Raw genomic sequence first — 13640 nt, forward strand, 5'->3', positions numbered from 1 at the left:
TGCCTCCATGCACCCCCGTGCATATCCCCAATGTGCCCAGCTCTTTTTGCCTGTGCTCTGTTGCCTCCTGATCACTGCAGCTCATACCATAACTTACCCTAGTATCCCCCCATCCCCAGTTGCCATCCCCCTATAGCCCTGCCAGCCTTGCACACACTCCACTGATGAGTCCCCAACACCAACCTGGAGATCCACAGCAATGTCACCTCTCCCAACTTCCCCAAACACTCACGAGGGCACCGCAGGGCAGTGGAGAAGGTCCCAGGGACGCTGCATTATGCCGACTAGTTCTGGACACAGGCATCAAAGCTATGCGTGGGAAGAGGCAGCCTGCGGTGGGGAGGGCAGCAAGGATTGTGCATGCAGCATTTACCCGGTGGGAACTGCCCACTCCCACCGCAAGCCCTCTTGCGATACACTTCCTTTTACCGTAAGGGCCCTCCAAGGGAGGCGCTTGGGCACAGGCACTCAGGCCTCCGGGTTGACATTACCAAGCTGCAGCCTGCAGATAAGGCTGCAGCAGCTGTGGGGACATTCAGCATCTTTTCCACTCCCTGTGACAGACATCTACGAGGCACGGGGGGAGGAGATACCACTCACACACAGCCATGCACACCCACCCAACTCACCCTTTTTCAGCAGCGATTTAGAAAGTCTCAAGTCTAGCACAGGCCAGAGTGGTGACAAGGGCTGGGCAGAGATTCGGGCCGTATTCAGATGAGGCTTTGTCCATCTTTGATTGTACAGAGCCGGACACAGCAAGGGCTACTGCAGGGAAGGAGGATTTCCATCATGAATTCAATGTCCCGTGCCTTGTCACAGAAAAGGAAAATCTCTCCTTCCAGTGGGGCCGAAGGTGAAAGAGAAACACCCTGCTGGCATTAGGAAAAGGGTGTCAAAGCTGTCACCTAAACACTGACACTGTTGCCTGCAATCAAGGCAAACATATGAGTGCACAAGCCCCTTTGAAGGGGAACAAGGGGGTAGGAGGGACTGGCACGTCTGACTGCAGGCATATTCATATGCAAGGCAGGGGGAGACACCGTCTAGCTCCTATTTCATCCCATGAAAATGGCAAACGTCCTGGTCCGTGCATCCCAAACCACCCGCAGGGTCCCACTGACAGCAGAGCCCTCTGCCCAGTGTATCCACCACCCCTGCCAGGGCTCCAGGCAATGCACATAGCCGGGGATGCCTTTGGGATGGAAAAAGGAATCCACCTGGCACTTGCATGTTGCATGGAGATGAAGGAAGCCAAGGCTCAACTGGTGCTCCATGCCAGGCAGAGGCCAGAGGGGACCTGCCCTCCGGGCTATCTGGCAGGTGCAGCCTGCAGGGACTACACAGCATTGGGGCACCGACATATCAGCATCCTCCATCTTCGGAGAAATGATAGTGAACAAGGACAGGCTGGAGACACAGCTGCATCTCCAGACAGCCCACCTGCACAGGACATGAGTCTCCACATCAGTCCCTGAAGGCCCCCGTGCAAACTCTGCTTGCTGCCACTGTTTTGCTGCACTGTCAGAACACGCAAAGCTCAGAGACCTCAAAAACCAGCTTAACTGTGGCAACTGGGTCCAAAACACCTTCAACCCTGCTGGCAGTCGTGCCTCTGGGGACACAGATGTCCTCCCAGACCTGACCCTCCCCCTGCTAGGGAGATGGGACCCACAAGAGACCCGAGACCTCCCCGTGGACTACCAGGAACCAGCTTGTCCCCAGACAGGCAGTGATTTACCCGTGCAGCTGGGAACGGCCCCCAGGGGCCTCTTGGCTCAGATCACTGCACCCTGCTGCTCTCCATGCGTGCGGGTGTTGTAACAGGGACATCCAAGTAACGCAAGAGTGCCCGGAGCGGTATTGAGTAACGAGTGGACTACCGGGGAAGGGAGAGCACACAGCGCTCTGAGCGACACTGCAGCTCAGCATCAACGAGCCCAAGGGAAAGGCTGAGAGGAGCAACTTGAAAAGGGATCTGGGGACAAACACAAACTCATGGGAATGTCCTAGACCTTGAAAACCCACATAAAAGCACCTGGGGAGCCTGGACATCCTCCCAGCCTCTGCCAGACGGGGAGGCGGACGTAGCTACCGCTGCAGGCCAGCTCTGCCCAGGCACCGTGGCTACACACAGATCCCTTTCCTCCGGTTCATTATTCTTGCAGACGGGACAAGGGCAAATATGAAAAAACTCTTTGAGCACTTACACATCGGACACATGCTTCTGCAGTATCAGGCACTAGGGTCAAAGCTCGGAGGCACAATAAATCGCAGAGCGAAGTTGTTAATGAAGACAAGGCTGATAAGGCTGCCAGCAGCCAGCCTTGCAGAAGGATAGGATCAGGAAAAGAGCAGCCATGAGAATAAAAGGCTGGCAAAGAAACAGAAAGTACTGGGAGCAAGTAATTCTTTCCAGACAGTCCTTTGGGCTCATCTCAGCCTCCATCTGCTCCCTATCTGCTCGGGATGGTCAGGCAGCTGGAGCCTTTAAAAAGGCTACCAGTGGCTTCTCCTGCAATCGCCGCTGTCTCTGGGACAGGCACAACAAAGAAGTCAAACCTGGAGCCTTCCAGCCAGAGGGCTGGGGGGCAGCGTCCTCCCCAGCGCCCCGACAAGACCAGCACCCTGCTACGGATCACAGCTCTGCACTGCCAGCAGAGCAGGGCGGATGGTTTATTGTCCTGTGCTTTACTGCCAATGGGGTTTTTGTGCTCGTGCACAGAAGGAAACATCGTGGACCTCTGGAAAGATGGTGGCTAAGGTAGGTAGGGGCAAAGCAATAAGCTGGGCAATACCACTAAAGTAATGCCTCCATCCCCCGGCACTGCTAATACTGCATGGCTGAGAAAAACCAAGCCAAGAGAAAAGGGGATGGACAGAAGAACCCGCTGATCCCTCCATTCGTCTATAAGTTGGTCAGTCCAACAGGCCATGAGCTACTCCATTGCCAAACACCCTGAGAACTGCAGAATTGGGGAACATCAACAGTGGTAGGCAACCTCAGGAGGTTTTGGTCCAATCTTGCTCACAGTAGGGCCAAAGTCGAGCAGGTTGCTCAGGGCTTGCCCCTGCCAAGGGCTGAAGGTCTCCCAATGTGGAGACTGACCCCCCTTCTCTGGGCCCTGCTCCAGAGTCCAAACACCCTTGTGGGGAAATATTTTTCCTAGTATCTAATTGGAATTTCCCTTGCGTGCCATTGCTTCTCATCCTGTCCCTGGGCACTTCCCAGGAGAGCCCGGCTTCACCTTCTCTCCAAACCCACAGCTGCCAGCAGCGGTGAGAGCCCCCTTTGCTCAATTCCCTTTCCCAGGCTGCACAAACCCGACACTTTCAGCCTCTGTTCCCAAAGCACTGTAGCACACCAGAAGCCCCATGGCAGGGCCAGAGCTCCGGGGCATCTCTGGAGAGTTCTGGAGCCTGTTAGTCTCCATCCTGCCCAGCCAAGGGTGCCACCAGGCAGGACAAGATGTACCGGTGGCCAGCCTTGAGCAGCAGACACCTGCACACCTTGGGGATGTTGAAAAATACGAGACTCACCTCAACACTGAGGCCAGTGGGGGTTGTTCGCATTCAAGTACTTGCTCCTTGCTCTGGTTGGAAGCAATATCAAGTACATGCATGAGAGCCTGCTGCAACACACATCGGCTATCCTGAGCTGGGAGTCCCAAGTACCTGCTCCATGAAGTTTGTCCCTAAATACAGAAAGCTTTGGCTTCACTGCGTGGCACCAGTATCAGGCCTACAGGGAATCTGCCCTCAGAAGCAATGAGCAGGACCATTAGGAGTCAAAGTCAGCAGAGACCAGCTGGGCTAGATGGAAATTCAAAAGCCGACAGCAGGTCCCTGGGTGAGGGAAGCAGCAATCCACGACACCTCCCAACAAGCCCCTGGGTCTGTAGCAGAGTCCTGATCACACAGAGGAGTTTGGAGCCAATGACCAACCATGCTTCCAGATCTGCAGCACATCATCCCTCTCCCAGCTCTCCCCCGATGCTGTGTTCCCTTAATCCAGAGCTATCTATTTATCCATCTCTGCCCCAGTAGGGATCATTTATTTTTCCATCTGCTCCCTGCTCTTTCGGAGCAGACAGGAAGGTTACTGGGCAGGACCCAACCAGGACAGAGACCTGCTCAGCGTGCCCAGGGCTGGCTGGACACTCCACTGCCTGCATGGGGACAAGGATCCACCCCATGGATGGGAGGCTGGGATGCCTCTTCACCACACTTCTCCCTTGCGGTGCTCATCTTTGGTCCCTCCTGGGAAACCCTCAACACCGAGGATGCCCCAGGCCCCGCTGGTACAGCAACGTACCTGTGGCTGGAGGAGATGAGGGCAGAGAATGGGTTCGGCACATGGCTGAACCAGATCCAGCTTGGGAGCTGGATTCTCAAGCCACAGGCACTGCCTCCACCTGCTAAGCCCTGTGGATTTCCCCGCTCTCCTACGGCACCCCCACCCCATCACCTGGGGGACCCAGCACGGGCTGCCAGGCCCTTGGGCTCCCTTAAAGCCCAGCCCTGGGCAAGCACCTGCCCTGTGCTTCCCTCTGACTCATTCCCCCGTGATTCACCCCCTCCTCCTGCCTGACTCACCCATTTCTGCCACGGCCCTGTGCACACGCGCGTGTGTAAGCGTGAGTTTGTGTGTGTGCATGCAACCCGGCTGCAGTCACCGGACAAACGGCACAAACTCTGGAAGGCAGCAAACGGGAGCGGGGAGCCTGGGGGGGCTGTGCCAGAGCCCTGGCTTCCCGCAGCACCCGGCGGCAGCAGGGGCAGAGATGACTCCGCTGGCTCAAGGCCACGGTGGGGAGACAGGGCAGAAAAGGCAGGACAGGAGCACTGCCGTGTGCCAGCACTGCGCAGATAAGGAGCAATGCTCGGGGAGGGCTTCCTCCAGGCTCCAACGCCGCCTTGCAAGCAAACCCGTTCCCTTTATCAGCTCTCCAGCAGCCTGACCCCCACTACCAGCTGTGGGAGGGTTACCAGGCACTGCCGCAGCTCAGATCCACAGGCCAGCTGTCTGCCAAATAATCTGCCTTTGGGTACAGCCAAACATGCCCCCCCCGGCTCCCCGCAGGCTGTGCCTCTTCCCAGTTTGACTCTCCAGGGTGGAGAGCTTCCAAAGCACCAAGAAAGGATTTTGTCAGAGCATGGCTATGATCACTCAGCATCAGCTAGTGCAGGGCCCACAGGCTTGGCCAGTTCCTGAATCTGGACAGTACAAGCCACGCACACGATGATACATACACAGGTCCTCTGCCGGCTGCTGCACTGACTAGTAATGCTAGGGCCTGAAGCGCAAACAGGCTTTGCTCATCATCCTTTCTTTTCACCTCTCCCCCAGCACCAGCCCTTCCGAGGGCTCTCCAGCTGACCTCAGCCTCCTTCTTGGAGGAGACCAGAGCAGACAGAGGCAACACGAGGAAGCCTGCACACCGCAGCTGCGCCGGAGCCCAGCGAGAGCTGCGGCACAAACCTCCCAGACGGCAAGCGGCTCTGCGTACCAGAGCACATCCATCTGCGTCAAGGAGCACACCAGAGCGCCGGCGCGCACAGAAGACACCGGTCTGCGCAGCATACCCGGTCACGGACCTCCGCCTCTGCCTGTCATAGCTGGAAGATCCATTTGCCATTGACTACAGGAGAAAACTACTGGGATCACACAGGGGCTCTTCTCTCACCCTTTCTGCTCCACATCCCACCACTCAGAGTCACGCTGACAAGGGGCTGTGGTCCCTTCCACCCAGGAGCGCTTGGCCAGCTGCAGAATTTTGCCTGCAGCCACATGCAGGTTACTCAGGACAAGCCTTGCCAGTGCTGCAACAGGACAAGTCGGTCAAGCATTACATCTCCAGCAGGTTCACACAGCCCCAGATGGGTCAGGAGGCCCTGACACCCAGGAATTAAAACCATCCTTTGGCCAGGGAAGAAGGGACAATGTTTTGGGCTGGGATGTCACGTATTAATAGGGATGAAGAACGACTTTCTGCCAAAGCTCAGCACTATATATCAGAACTGCTGGTTCTCCCTGGAATTTTACATTCCTGATCCTCATCAAGTACACACGGAGCCTTTCTCCCTTCTCAGGACAAAGAAAAACAAGTTTTTGTCACACAGGTTCCCGTGGGCTCCAGCAGCTTCCCCTGCACAACACACCTCCTCTCATCAGGATGCCCTAGTTCCCCAGGTCCCTTCTAGGCAGATAGGGTGGGAGATCCTCAGCGCTCACCGTGTGTCATCAGAGATGCCAAAGGCCAACAGTGTGGTCAGTGTCACCAAAGTCAGAGCTGTGGGCAAGCACCTGAACAAAACTCAGCAGCCACCAGCGGGACAGACCCAGCAGTTTAAATGCACATGCCTAAATCAGCGTGTCACCACCGAAAAGACAGGCTTCCCTCCAAGCCCAGGGAGGCCCTGAGAGTGCAGCAATAACCTACATGATCTCTTACACAAGACCGGCGCCCTGCCATAGTCCCTGCGCAAAGGGGAAGCCGAGGGATGTGCCCAACACCCAGTTAGAGCAGCTGGGGACTGCTCCAATTTCTGCCAGACTGTGATGATTTCCTGCCAGCCCTCCATTTGTGACTAACAGAGGGGTAACATCCTATCTGTAATACCCCCTGGATGGAGGGAAGAGCAGAGATGAGACAGCCAAGCTGCCCTTGCTTCTCACATCTCTCCCACACCAAGGGGATCCCCTGAAACTGCCTTGTGTTCCCCTTCGGTAGCCCAGGTGGCTAAGAAGAGTGACAGAGCATCCCTCCAAAGTACAGTGACAAGACCTTGCTGCCTTCACATAGCACGTTTCAGGTCAGCAAGCTGGAAACTGTCACCAGAGAGGAAGCAGTTTATTCACCCACCTTTATGTTCGCAGCACAAGTGATGCCAGAGAACAGGATGAGAAGAGAGGATTTTGGGCAACAACAGGTGGAGAAGTTCATGTACTTCTTGCTGCTTAGCATCGACATTGAGAAAGCCTGAAGTTGATGCTTCTTCTGAAACAGTTCCTGGTTACAAGAGCACAGAGCATGACTCTGAGAACAGGCCATCTACCAAGGTGAACAGATGATGTTACAGTTTCCAAGAGCCCTGAACCAAGCCCTCCATTTCTGGGTTCTCCTTCTCAGAGCAGCTCTGTGCTCCCCACAGTTCTCCCTTTGCAGTGCTTGAAAAAGTAAAGCCAGCCTCCAGGCTGCTAACTTAGGTGGTGGCTTCAGTGATCCTCATGGAATACTCCCTGGGACCCGCTTTCATCTCCTAGACAGAGCCCAGTGAAGCATCAGCCCTTTGTTCCAAAAGTCACATCCAAAAGTCAGATCCACCACAAAGACCTGACGTGGAATTTCTTTAAATGATAGTTTAGAGAGGGGAGTACGCCTGTGCCAGGGGATGGAGCTGAATGGCCCGGTGCCTGCTAATCCAGCCTGAAAGTTTTAACGACTAGGCTGCCTTTTCTGGTCGGTAACTCGAACCTAACTTTGCTAAAATTGGAAAGCCGACCGTGTGGTTCGCAGCTGGCGCTCACCCTTCCTGCAAGCTGGAAACCCCTATTGTCTCAGCAACCCTGATCAGCCCCCCCGCCCTCAGCAAGGGGATGCTCTTGTTGACTCAGCACATCCTGCAGCCCTCCGAACACGTCCTGGGTGGGCTGGTCAGCTGGCTGACGCCATCTGAAGCTCAGGATTGAAACTGGCCATGTCCTTTTTCCACCTTTGCTGTGGGAAGGGAAATGGAGGTTTCTGCCATCCATCCCTTCCTTAGCTTCTTTTGCTGGACCCTCTGGTGCTGTGCCCCATGGGGCACCATGAGCAGATGACATTAAGCATTAGGGCCAGGAAAGCAGCTAGTCTTGGGCTTTGCTGCTTAACTACACATGGAAAATCCAGTTTTAGCTTGCGCAGGCCAACTTCCCTCTTCTGTCAAGGCAAAAATATGCCTACAGGCATTGGGGACTGTCTCCTCTTCTGCATTTTGGAGAGATCCTCCCTTGCAGGCACTGCCTTTTACCCTCTGCAGCCTCCACCAGCTCAGAGCAGGTTGGAGAGGCTCAAGTGCTGGCTACACCAGTTACACTGCAAATTCAGGTGCCATGTGTGGGGGCAGCTGCAAATGTAATATCAGGGGGGAAAAACAGAACTAAACCACACAAAAATCCCAGGGCAGAAGCCTTGCACAAAGCCTACAGTCCTGGCCTCCTGGCTCCCAGTCTTGTGTTCAACGCTAATTCATCTCAGGATACAGTTTGAGTTTTCACTCTCGTCCTAAAGCTCCCCATGAAGTTGCCCTCACTGACTTCCACAATTTCTTTTCTCTCCACCCCACTTCCAGCAGGGACCTCAGCCACTGCCGCCTCCCAGCAGAAGGGTCTCTTACGACCTTTGTAATTCAACACACTGGGAAAGGCTCAATCCCTTCCCTCTATTCCTAGCCCAACACAGACCTTAAAAGCCCTCTTTGTTCCTGCTACAGACCCTATCCCACAACCCTGGCTTAACCCTTAGGGCATTGCCTCAAATAAAGAGTGCTTCACAGAAGCAAGGCGGGGGGTTGCAGCATCCATGGGAAGCTGGACCTCCACCTACAAAGGAGCTGTCCTGACAATCTGCTGGTGGCGTGCAGGATGCATTAGATACACACAACGAGGTGGGCGTGGGGAGATGTCTCTGACCATCTTCATCATCAGTACAAACTACTACCAAGATGCGCACGTGGGGACCCTGTGCCCCACACTGCTGCAGTGACATGGGCTCAAAACTCCTTATAATCTGCTGGTTTTGCTCTGCCTGCCCTCAGTTCAGCAGGTTGTTTGTTTGTTGTTTTTTTTTTTTTTTTTAACAAAACACACTCCATGCAGGCAGATTTGGGGCCGCGAGAAAGGGATAGGGGTGAGGAAGGAAGCAGGTGGGACGCAGCACTTCCCTTGTCACTCCTGCAAGGACTCCTCTGCTCCTGCCCACAGGTGCAGCCACTGCTCCGTGCCCAGGTGCAAAGCAGAGACAGCAAAGGATGCCATGCCGTTACCCCCACAGCCTGCAGGCAGGTGAGAGCGCAGTGACAGCACCCCTGATCCCTGCCTTGTCTGAGATAAGCTCAGACCCGCATCCTGAGCAGCAGCCCATAAATCACATGTTGGAAGAAGCCGTGCCATGGGACTATCAGTAATCATACGGATGCCCTGCACATGGGAACGCAGAGGGGATGGAAGGTGCAGCCAGCCCTCCCTGCCCTAGCATGATCCCTGGCACAGGAGAAGGCAGTACGAAGCAAGGGCTGCTTTGTGGCACCCAAAAATGCCAGCTCTGCGGCTGTGATGGAACACCCCGAACACCATCTCCATGGTAGACAGAGCAGGCTTGCACCACCGCACCCCCAAAACACCACCTCTGCAGACAGGATGGGGTAGGGCCACCTTGCAGCACCCAAAAATGCTATTTCCTACCAGCTGCTGTCACTTCCCCTCTGCCCCTTTCCGGTCCTGTTCCACCCCTGCCTGCTCCCCAGGCCACGGGCAAAACAAGTCACAGCATGCTGTTCCTGCCCCGGGGAAGGGGAGAGGGTGGGCAGCCCCAGCACCGGGCACAGCCTGGGGAATAGGGCAAGGGTGGTACCCACTCTGAAAAACCAGGTGACGGGGAGAGATAAAGGTACCCACATGTCCTGCACTAAGCAACCCTCCTCCGTTCCCATCTCTCTTGAATCAGAAGTTGGCCTAACTGCAGGGCTCTGCAGCACATGCACATTACTTAGCATGGCCCAGAAAAGAAAGGTAATGCCACAAAGGGAAAAAAAGAAAATAATAAAAAAAAAAATAAAGACCCAGATAGAGCATTATAAACCAGAAGAATGCCCTGGCTCCCAAAAGGCTGGTAGGAGACTGGATGCTTCCTTGAGAGCGAGTTGTTGCATTCTTTACCTACTCAAACACATGACTCTTAAAGACTTGGATTCTCTGGTCCAGCTCCAGAAGCTGATACATTTCCAGGTACTCACCTCAGCTTCTCTGTGTTCACCACACACCTTCAAAAACCCTTTTGAGGGCCTGCTCACCAATTAAGCTCTCCAGGACCAGGTCCACAGCAGCAGCGTTCACCCACACCAGCATCCTTTAAAATGCCTCTGTCAGGTGCAGTAGCAAATCACCACCCATCTATCTACCTTGTAGGCAGAGAAGCTAAAGATAAAGTTTTGTCCATTCAGGCTCCAGGTCAGACGTTTCACTAATGTTATTAAAGTTATGGTTTCTTGACTGCATTTCTCAAGATCGCAACGAGGTTAATAGCCCAGCGTTGTCCAGTTCATCCAGGCCATTGAATGGGAAAGCAGAGCTCAAGCTGCCGAAAACACACAGCTATTATGCACTTCTCATCTGCGAGCCTCCTGGCATCTTTCCGCAGGCCTGTGTCTCTTGGTTGCTTCACTCCACCTTCCTGGGGACTCTCTGAAAACAGACCCTTTCACCGCTCCCGGGGGAAGCGTGTTCAGGTGGTATTTGCTGCTGTTGTCATGCAAAGCATAACGTTATTGCCGATACCCTTGCCCCAGCTCTATCTCCCAGGACAACATAATAGTAGATTAAACTCATTATCCCCTATCACTTTATGGCACAATCTTTTCATTTCTCTGTTAACACACATCTGAGACATATCGTGTTTCAGGCAGGCTCACTCCAAAGGAAATTCCCTGCTCTTTCCTTACAAGGATTTGCACAAGCAATACCTTTCCTTTTTGGTGGCAAAAAAAGACCAAAAAAAACCATCACCAAAAAAAAAAAAACAAACCACAACCACCAAAAAAACCCCAAACCAAGAAACACTCCAAAAACCCCACTTGAAGGTTCGCTTAAGGACAGAATATGAGTTTTCTTTCCAGATCACCACTTTGGTCAGACCTTTCCCAGGCTCTGGAGGGCAGCATTCTCACTGCTGCTCGCACGGTTGCAGCTCCGTCAGCAGCGTTTGTAGTCGAGCAGTGAGGAAGCTTTCAAGGGTGAGATGCCTTTTCGTTCCCAAAAGCAACCAGCACATGAACACAGGCATTTCCTGGTAAACTGTTCCTCCTTGCTTCCAGCCCCTGCTACAGGGGTGGCCTCTGATAGCAGCCTTCCTCCGGAAACACCACTGCGTTCTGCTCAGTTACTCTAACAGTATGATATTGTAGGGAAATAGAATTAAACAGAGACGTAATCTATAATAAATCATTCCTACTGAGCTGCCAGGGAGATAGCTGCACAGGAGAAAGAGAGGAGCTGTAAATGTGTTTCCTCAACAAATCCAAGCCAGGAAACAGCCCTTTGGTTAGAGGGAACAGGCACAGCAGCAAGAGGAACACTTTGAGGGTGCCACCGATTTTTGTGTTCTCTCTGCCCAGATTTATCACATGGCGAGGAGATCATTGGAAATACCTTAAGATCCCAGACTGTCAGCCCAGCAGAGACGCTGGCAGACCAGCCCAGACAAAAAGTCTGAGAATATTTTAGTTCCTCAAAAACTGCTCATATTTTTAGCTGTTGCTGCTCATAGAAGATGAATTGAAAGCAAACCTCAGCCCCGCTACTTGATGCCATTAACTGCTTTATTTTTCTGGCAGCCACAGCAGAGAGGACCTTGAGAATTACCCTCTTTGTCCACCACTGGCCCAGCTATGCTAATCTCATCAGTAATGCAAACACTGGTATAGAAAGGCCTGGAGTGACTGTGCTAACCTGTCTGCGCTATGCTCCCTCCGCACAGCTACAGCACGGCTGGCTGGCAGCAAGAAACCCCAGTGCACAGAGCCCAGGCATTTTCTTTCCCCAGGCCTGAGTGGAGCAAAGAGCTGGCTCTTGCAAGCTATTCTTTATGCATCTTCCAGACAGGGCAATCCGTACAGCCCTGCTGGCCTCAACTATCTTCTCACAATTTAGGGAATGCAGGTAGACACACCCACCGAGCCAAAGCTTCCTCTCCGTCCCAACGACCCATCCCCAGCGCTCTTTCCGCAGCAGCAGCATTAAGGTTGCTCCTGATGTCCAAAAGGACACTGGCCATTTTTTCAGAGTGACACTGCTTAGGATGGTGTCCCCGTCTGACTAGTAGCAGGTACGCATGTCCCGGACTTGCCTAAGGCGAGGGCAGCAGCAAAGCGCAGCAGCACGTAACCCACACAAGTACTTTCCGAACTTCAGCACTGCGGCTCAGCCAGGAGGAAATCTCTCTTGGCTGCCTCCCCCTAAATGCTTATTCCAGCGCTGCCTGTCTTAACTCCTCCCCAAATCAGGAGCAGAGTATGTGACCCCACCGCCTTTGGGCTTTTCTGATCCTTTGAGCTGTGCTTAAAAATGCGTAGTATGAACAGGCAAGACAGAAAAAGAGGGAGCAGCACTTCAAAGATTACATGATTATAAGTCATCAGGTCACAGCACCCAGGAGTCTTAGGCAAGGATGTCAGCAAGCGAGGTGCTGCACAAATGGCAACAGGGAAAACATCCTCTGTCCTAGAAACAGGCAATTCACAGCCCAACACATACACATAACCCAGACCCTTATCTGCTGGGCTCTGCACCATGGTATTTCACAGCACAGGGGCCTGGGGCCTCAGTCTGGAGGAAAGATCAGAAACAACAGGCTGTGAAAGGGAACTACGGTTTGGCTCCATGGATTCTGACCATGCTCCACCATCATCTGCACCCATAATATACTGTAACCCCAATTCTCGCACCAAGTGCTGAAGGGTCACATACACAAATAGCAGCGTTAGAGCTGCTGACCTGAAACTGCCTTCAGTGTCAGGTACCTTCGTCCCACCTTCCTCCGTGGGAAGGAAGCTCCAGCAGCCAGCGCAGAGCAAGCTGTTCCCCTCTGAAAAGTGAAGGAACCTGTCAGAAGCAGGAGGGGGGAAGCGCACTGCTGTCTGCCGCAGGCGGCTTTCTCAGAGGCTCCACGCTCCAGCTCCCACCCCCTTGTTTGCTCTCCCTGGGGAACACTAGGCTCTGGAGTCCAGTGGACGTTTTACAAACAAGTCTAGCCCATTTGCGAGTTTTAAGATGCGTGGAACTGTACAGCGGACGGCATTGGGCAGTCTGCATAGATCTTATACTCACCCTAAATCGGAGACGGATGGTACAGCAGATTGGAAATGGTGAAATGGTTTTCAGGGGAGTTTCTGAAGCTTGTATCCTGGTTCAGAGCTGGATGGAGTGGTCACAGCTCAGGCAAGGATCATGACAGTTGTGAGCACAGGGCTGTTTGGGCAGCTCATGGACAAGCATCCTCTCCACTCCGGTTCTGCCTAGTCCCAGACAAACCCTGGCCACAGGCATTACAGCAGCGTGTGCCACCCCACAGCGACGCCACACACCTGACCTCAGAGCATCCTCCAAAGGTGGTGGGGCAGGCTCCTTCCCCTCTCCTTCTGGGCTGGGCACAGAGCTGTGGGCAGGGCGTTGTAGCTCCCTGCGAGCGCTGACCTTTGCGAGGTGTAATGAGAGAGGTTCACAGCTCACGCAGCCACCCATGTTGAGATGGGCGAGCTGTGCTTGCTGCCAGCCGGTCCCTTCCCCCTGGCTCACATCCAGGACTTTAGGCACATCGTGGAGGACGGGTCAGGTCTCAGTCACGCTCACATTATGGCCAGGCTGGTGACGGCTTCCTGACCTG

At 53.9% G+C, this 13640-nt stretch overlaps 1 protein-coding gene across 4 annotated transcripts in view; it reads right to left on the reverse strand.

Moving 5' to 3' along the window:
* The window catches only part of ATOSB (atos homolog B), a 40010-nt gene that overhangs the window by 16261 nt on the left and 10109 nt on the right, over nucleotides 1-13640 (reverse strand). Inside the window, exon 1 of one of the 4 annotated variants that reach the window (XM_074570550.1) lies at nucleotides 6867-6888. The exons of 2 other annotated variants lie outside the window; for them this stretch is intronic. The gene's annotated coding sequence lies outside the window, so the exon portion shown is untranslated. Of the gene's footprint in view, nucleotides 1-183; nucleotides 295-6866; nucleotides 6889-13640 lie in introns of those variants that run through there. One more of the 4 variants, XM_074570548.1, reaches the window with a different exon arrangement.

The sequence above is a fragment of the Larus michahellis genome, chromosome Z, assembly GCF_964199755.1.
Source record: "Larus michahellis chromosome Z, bLarMic1.1, whole genome shotgun sequence".
Classification (NCBI taxonomy): Eukaryota; Metazoa; Chordata; class Aves; order Charadriiformes; family Laridae; genus Larus; species Larus michahellis.